We start from the raw sequence: 7,524 nt of genomic DNA on the forward strand, positions 1-7,524 counted from the left end.
ATAGGGAATGCCAAAGACTCACTGGCTCCAGACGGTTGGGAGCAGTTGGGACTCCTGTGCGGTTTCACATAAAAGTAAATATAAATAATAGTAAGATTAGTGAGTATTTCAGCTATTTAGTTATTTAATTTTCAGCCGATTTTCTCAAAGTGTTTTTAAAATAAAAATGTCTTTTGTCCCTATTTTCTGTATAAGGAATTAGCGAGTTTGCTTCGTAATTTGCTTGTGAAAGGTGGTTCCATGATATTTCATCAAAATGAAAATTCGACATACCCTTAAAAAGTAATATAGAGTCATTAAAAGTGATGAAACAAAAACTAGGTTTAATAGTTACATGCATAACTTATTTAACCTAGTTTTTGTTTCATAACTTTTCATGACTTTTTATCACTTTTTGGAGGTGTGTTGAATTGTCATTTTCAAAGGTCGTTGAATTCATAGACACTGTGAAGATTGAAATTATTAATTGAATATTCAAATAGTAAGGAGGTTTTATGTCTGTGGAAACTGATCGTTATATAATTTATACAATCTTGATGAACTAATGATTTCATTATCTTTCTTTACAAGTAAGAACAGCTTCATATCTACTATCCACACCTCGGTTTGCAGTAGAAACTCGGTAAGTATCATTGTCTATCTCTCTCCTACCAAAAGAGCTAACTATTTTATCTTTAAGACTTTTAGCACAGTCAGCTCTGCGGAAACAGATAGCACATTCACCCTGTTCGCCCTTACAACTCAGATTTATTACTTTGTTTTCTTCCATCTTCAATATTGTAACGTTGTAGGAATGTGGTTAGTTACAGACAATGCAGTTAGAAATACCTCAATGGATAACATTATTATTGAAGAAGAAGAAAATACTAATGAATCTAAAAGAAAGATGAAACAGAAGCAGGAGATAAAAAAATAAAAAGGTAACGGTCTAAACTGGGAATCGAACCCAACTAGAATATAGCTATGAGATGTATACTGGGAAAAGGCAAATACGCAAGCATTAATCAAAATAGATAATAAAAAAGATACTGTTTTTAATGTGTTAATTTTTGTGCATAAAGTCATGAACAATCAAATACCGAAATATCTTAAGGATGAAATTGTTTTTAATAGAGATGTTCATAATTACGAAATCAGAAATGTAAATGTAAATTCAAATGTTGTATAAACTAACTCAATAAATATTTAAAAAAAAAACTCTCGGTCTTGTCAAGACAATGCCTCTAACCACTCGGTTATTAAATTGATGAATATAACCTTCAAAAGTTATTAAAATATGTTATTCCAATCAAATTGAAAACTTTATAATTCAATTACATTTTAAAACTACCGCCGACAAAAACATTTTACTTCTCATTATGAAAAATGACAGCAAAACACAAGAATTTTGAAAAGTTCCAACAGTGAAGAGAACATCGACTGTTTGCTCAATTGCCTGCAATGGAATGAAGCGAAACAATTGTCATCTCTAATTGACTGATCCCAAGCAATTGAGATAGATCTCAAAATCTCTCTCAATTAGAGGATGCTGTAGCAGGATTTCAGATTAGTATCTATTTGCTGATTGTTCAGAGATTTAGCCTAAAAGCTCTTTGAGGGATGACTAAGGGCCCGGATACATTTCAAAGCATTAAATCGAGTGTTCACTTCTTGTGAACAGCCAATCAGTATTCTGTATTTAATTATATCTAAATGATTTATTTGAAAGCAGTTTAATATAGGTAGAGTTTATGTTTCCTTGAAAATGGTCTTTAATTTCTAATAATGAAACACGTATATGCATATCTCACGCGTATATGTGCTTTATTCGTTCATTAGACATAATATCAAACTCCCACGCAGCAGTTTCAAATATCTTTTTGATAGCAATTTAAATTATATTTCTTAGATTTAAGCTTTTCGCCTATAAAATGGGCTTAGCACACGTGAAGTAAATTGCAAGAAAATGTTAATTCTATTTCTTTTGAATTGCGCTAACACCCAAGATCTTAACAGTATAATATTCTAAATTATTGGTAGGCGTAGCTAGTGTTTGTGGAGATTTGTTACTATTGATCTCACCAGGCTGATAAAGTTGTGCTAAATGGGATAAGAGTTATCTGGTATTTAGTAGAAATATGTTTTATAAATTGAGTAATGGTGAACGAACATTTCGATAAGGGTTTATACTTACTATAAGGCCATAAGAAAAGGATCAAACACACGAGGAAAAGTATGTTTGAAGGCAAACAGTGGGAAATCAATGTTAGATCTTGTTTCCACTTGCCGATTTTACAAGTCGAAACTTGTCTCTGAACACACACCCTCCTAAGTGATCATTCCCCTCGTGCAAGCAGTGGGTATTTTGTAGCTTAGAGCAAACACAGCTCCTTGGGTAAACACTGTAAACAGGGGACTGATAGGCCCGAAGGCAAATGTTGATGGATCGCGTATATTCCAAGTATTATCTATTTGTACATTATGTTTACCTTTCTAGAACTTATCTCATTTACTTCGTTCATGAATGGAATAAAAATCAAGGATTTCCAATTCTAACCGTTTATTTTTGACATGAAAAATAATTTTAAACATTAATAATTTTATGTTAAGCTCAAACACGTATAGCTTTTACCACTAGAATCCTTTATTACTTTTTTGACAACCTTTTTTTTCTTATAGGCCATTCTGAAAATACATTAGAATTTAGGTTTTGCATACCGTTCTGTTTTGAATAATTAATATTGTAAAACAAACTGAAACAAACAACCTAAACAAAACTTCCATGTAACCTGATAAACGTATTATTAAAATAATAAATCATACAAACTTCGGATACGTTTCACAAATTAATATGAATATCAAACATAAAAACAGTTTTTAAAGCATGGTTGACTCCGTAATTTGTATAATTACTCGGCTCACTTAAAAGTCCCTAATACAATTAGCCTTATTACATTAAACACGATACTCGGGAAATATAAAGTTAACAAGTAATACAACAGTACAGTATCCATCACCTAATGAACTGTTGATTAGTGGAGTGCCCACATAGGGGAGGCAGGAAATACATTATTATGTCCCCTAGTTGATGGTTAAAGGGTAACTGAAACATCTCAAAGAATACATATGTACAAGACCTCAGCAATAATTTGACCAATGATTTTTTAACTATAGGGATAGAAAAAACAAACAAATCAAATAAAATCGTTATAAGTTCTTGAACAATCGGTATTTAATCAAAATATAGTACGCCTCAGTTCAGTACAGGAACCCCTTCCGATGTGGACTAAGATAATGGGGGATGGGGATGGGGACCCTGGGATGCAACGTACACTTCAATGGTAGAGAAAGTACAAAAGAAGTTTGTACGTTATCTTTATCTGATCTTATCTTTATCTTTATCTTGAGAAAGATCTTGCAAAAAATATACATGTCAATAATCTCAGCTATAACCCTTTTCACTTCACTCCCACCACTGAACTAGAAATAATAGAACTTATCTCATCTCTTAAAAACAGTAACTCTGCCGGGAAAGATCAAATTTCAACAAAAATTATCAAACACATTCAAAAATTTATAGCCCCACCTCTTAAACACATTATCAACTTAAGCTTTAAAACTGGAATATTCCCTAACTCTTTAAAACAGGCCACAATAATCCCTATCTTCAAAACAGGTGATAAATTATCTGTTAATAATTATCGACCGATATCATTACTCAGCACTATTTCTAAAATTATAGAAAAGGCGGTGAAACATAGACTCTGCAAGTTCCTTGAAAATAATAAAATATTATCGGATAACCAATATGGCTTCCGCAAAGGGAGGAATACCTCTGATGCAATAGCTGCTCTCACAAAAATTGTTTCCCAAAATCTTGACAAAGGTCGCAAACCACTTGCTGTTTTCCTTGACCTCGCAAAAGCATTTGATACGGTTTCCCATCCTTTACTACTTAAAAAACTTCAACAGATCGGCATTACAGGGATAGCTTACACATGGTTTAAAAACTACTTAACAAATCGTTCACAACAAACCCTTATCCACTCTGACAAAATTTATATGAGCAAAAAATTATCCATGTCCTATGGGGTCCCTCAAGGTAGTGTACTAGGGCCAATTCTATTTCTCATATATATCAACACATTATGCACTATGAATATTGGAGGCAAGATAATTTCATTTGCCGATGATACAGTCTTAATATTTGAAGATGAAACATGGCAATCAGTTACAAACAAAACAAATATTGGCCTAACAAAAGTTAAGCATTGGCTAGACACAAACCTCCTCACACTCAATATCGACAAAACACAATACATGACGTTTTCCATACCCAAACATAGCTTTCCCAATAACTGCCCCAAACCTACCATCCACTCGTGTTCACTCAACATACAGACTCCTCAAACCTCACCTAATATTCAATGCACGTGCTCAACTCTTAAATCTTCAAAGGAAGTTAAATACTTGGGAATAATAATCGATGACCAACTACGCTGGGAAACCCATATAAAAGAAACAACAAAAAGACTTCGTAAACTCTCCCACATATTCTGCTCTCTTAGATCCATCTTAGACCTAACGACTCTAAAAAGCGTATATTTTGCCCTTTTTCAATCGATAGCAGCATATGGTATTCTGGGATGGGGTGGCTGTGCAGAATCCGTCATTAATCCAATAATTACAGTACAAAAACTAGTCCTCAGAATTATATTTAAATGTCATCCTACCTATCCCTCCAAAATACTATTTACTAAAATTAGGGTCTTAGATATTCGCCAGCTATTCATTAAGACAAGCTTATGCTACATACGAAAAAATGACTTGTTAGTGGCTCCTCAACACCAAGTAAACACCCGCTTTTCATCAAATCTGGGATGCGTGGTCCCAAAAACTAGAACCACATTCGCTCAACGACAATACTGGTACATCGCCCCTAAAATATACAACGCGTTGGACAGGGACATAAAATCTACTAATACTATATCCCTTTTTATTATACGTGTCCAAAACTGGATATCTGAAAGGGGACGAGCCTTTTTTAAAGAATACATGAGTTCCTAACTTCTAAACCATTATAATAAAATTAACCATGTATCTGTATATGTATGTATATATGTGAATACACATTACGTTTGTGTGTGTTCATATATAGATGTATATGAATGTATTTATATATGCATATATGTATGTCTGTGTATGTATATATATGTATGTGTATATATATATATATTTAAAAAAAAAAGTGGGTGTGTCAAGCCTACGCAAGACAGAAGTGAAACTTCTAGTATTCTTCTCTCTTATTATTAGGGCTTTTTTATACTAATTTTCATATATTTATTGGCAGGTAGAGTAGAAATTAATATTGTTTAGCGTTTGCCAACGACCATACCATGTTGAACACAGCGGTTCTCGTCCGATCACCGAAGTTAAGCAACATTGGGCGCGGTCAGTACTTGGATGGGTGACCGCTTGGGAACACCGCGTGCCGTTGGCCCATTTTTTATGGTAATTTCATGTTTTTTTTTATTTTTTTATCGTTACTATCATTAATAATATCATAAAATTCTTTAACTTTTCAAGTATGCTACAGGCCTAAAATATTACTTAGTGGATTGATATTATGGTCAACCATTGAAAAAAAAAATTCCTGCAAAGTTATGGATGTAATTACGATCTTTTTCAAGCGCGTATGTAATGATTATTTTTATCAACGTCGCACACACCTTGCTAATGTTTTCAGTATTATTAGGGCTTTTTTATACTAATTTTCATATATTTATTGGCAGGTAGAGTAGAAATTAATATTGTTTAGCGTTTGCCAACGACCATACCATGTTGAACACACCGGTTCTCGTCCGATCACCGAAGTTAAGCAACATTGGGCGCGGTCAGTACTTGGATGGGTGACCGCTTGGGAACACCGCGTGCCGTTGGCCCATTTTTTATGGTAATTTCATGTTTTTTTTTATTTTTTTATCGTTACTATCATTAATAATATCATAAAATTCTTTAACTTTTCAAGTATGCTACAGGCCTAAAATATTACTTAGTGGATTGATATTATGGTCAACCATTGAAAAAAAAAATTCCTGCAAAGTTATGGATGTAATTACGATCTTTTTCAAGCGCGTATGTAATGATTATTTTTATCAACGTCGCACACACCTTGCTAATGTTTTCAGTATTATTAGGGCTTTTTTATACTAATTTTCATATATTTATTGGCAGGTAGAATAGAAATTAATATTGTTTAGCGTTTGCCAACGACCATACCATGTTGAACACACCGGTTCTCGTCCGATCACCGAAGTTAAGCAACATTGGGCGCGGTCAGTACTTGGATGGGTGACCGCTTGGGAACACCGCGTGCCGTTGGCCCATTTTTTATGGTAATTTTATGTTTTTTTTTATTTTTTTATCGTTAACATCATAAAAAATTTTATATCATTCTTTAACTTTTCAAGTATGCTACAGGCCTAAAATATTACTTAGTGGATTGATATTATGGTCAACCATTGAAAAAAAAAAAGGCGTTAAAAACAAAAAAATTATGTGCGATGGCCGAGAATCGAACTCGGATCAACTGCTTGGAAAGCAACTACGCTGACCATTACACCACCAACGCCAGTTGTCGAGATGAGCTAAGAAGCATTTATATTTTACTTCAAAACTTTGACTAGATCAAATGAACTTTAATCGGTCCCGCATTTTCGTTTCGGTCATGAGTTGGTTTTACTCCGGTACTCGAAATTGCATGACGCGGGTAAAGAAGTTTCACTTCAAAAAATAATTCCATATTTGAGTACATATCCTTAGCCGTAGCTCAAACGTGGATTTACACAAAAATTGCCGATATATATCTATACACCTATGTTACCATAACACGCACATGCAAATCGCTCATCAAGATATAACTTATCCCTACTTTCTTACCAAATAGTACTTTCTTTGATTTTATATTTTATATTGTATTTGTATTCTTTTTTTAGAAATACACTTGTACTTAATGTACTTGTATATTTACTACATTTTTAATTCTATTTTAATTACACAAATGTACTTGTATTTTTTCTTTATTTTTTTTTTGATACATGCTCCTTGTATTATTTTTAATTCAATAATATGTATTCTCTTTGATATACTTTTTATATTATTTTTAATTTTTCTGTTTTCCACACCTATTTTTTATATTCATATATCTTAAACTTATGTAGATATTTTGCATTATTTTTAATTCCTTTATACTTCATACTTGTTTTAGATGTATAAATTATTTTATTTTATTTTTATATTATTCTGTTTTCATTCAACTTATTTTTAATTTGTATTATTATACTTCACATAAAATTGACCACTACAACACGGGCATGTGCCTAGTGTGGTGGCCAAAAATTTACCCGTTTACTGTAATGTATAAACTTTTCTGAATAAAGAACATTAAAAAAAAAAAAAAAAATAACTTTCTCAGAGACTTCGGGTACTATACCTATTTATACCCATCAGCCTTCCTTTCCGGAATGCTAGGTATCGATAGACTTG

The 7,524-nt window shown here is 32.8% G+C and overlaps 3 non-coding genes across 3 annotated transcripts; all 3 read left to right on the top strand.

The window, feature by feature from the left end:
• The first annotated feature begins 5,360 nt into the window (after positions 1–5,360).
• On the top strand, positions 5,361–5,479 carry LOC149408945 (5S ribosomal RNA). The gene has a single exon (XR_016305343.1). It is a non-coding gene; the product is annotated as a 5S ribosomal RNA (ribosomal RNA).
• A 323-nt stretch (positions 5,480–5,802) lies between these two features.
• On the top strand, positions 5,803–5,921 carry LOC149408946 (5S ribosomal RNA). The gene has a single exon (XR_016305341.1). It is a non-coding gene; the product is annotated as a 5S ribosomal RNA (ribosomal RNA).
• A 323-nt stretch (positions 5,922–6,244) lies between these two features.
• On the top strand, positions 6,245–6,363 carry LOC149408947 (5S ribosomal RNA). Its single transcript, XR_016305342.1, has one exon. It is a non-coding gene; the product is annotated as a 5S ribosomal RNA (ribosomal RNA).
• The last annotated feature ends 1,161 nt before the right edge of the window (positions 6,364–7,524 follow it).

Source organism: Hesperophylax consimilis, unplaced genomic scaffold, assembly GCF_061612785.1.
Source record: "Hesperophylax consimilis isolate HC1 unplaced genomic scaffold, BYU_Hcon_1.0 scaffold_40, whole genome shotgun sequence".
Lineage (NCBI taxonomy): Eukaryota > Metazoa > Arthropoda > Insecta > Trichoptera > Limnephilidae > Hesperophylax > Hesperophylax consimilis.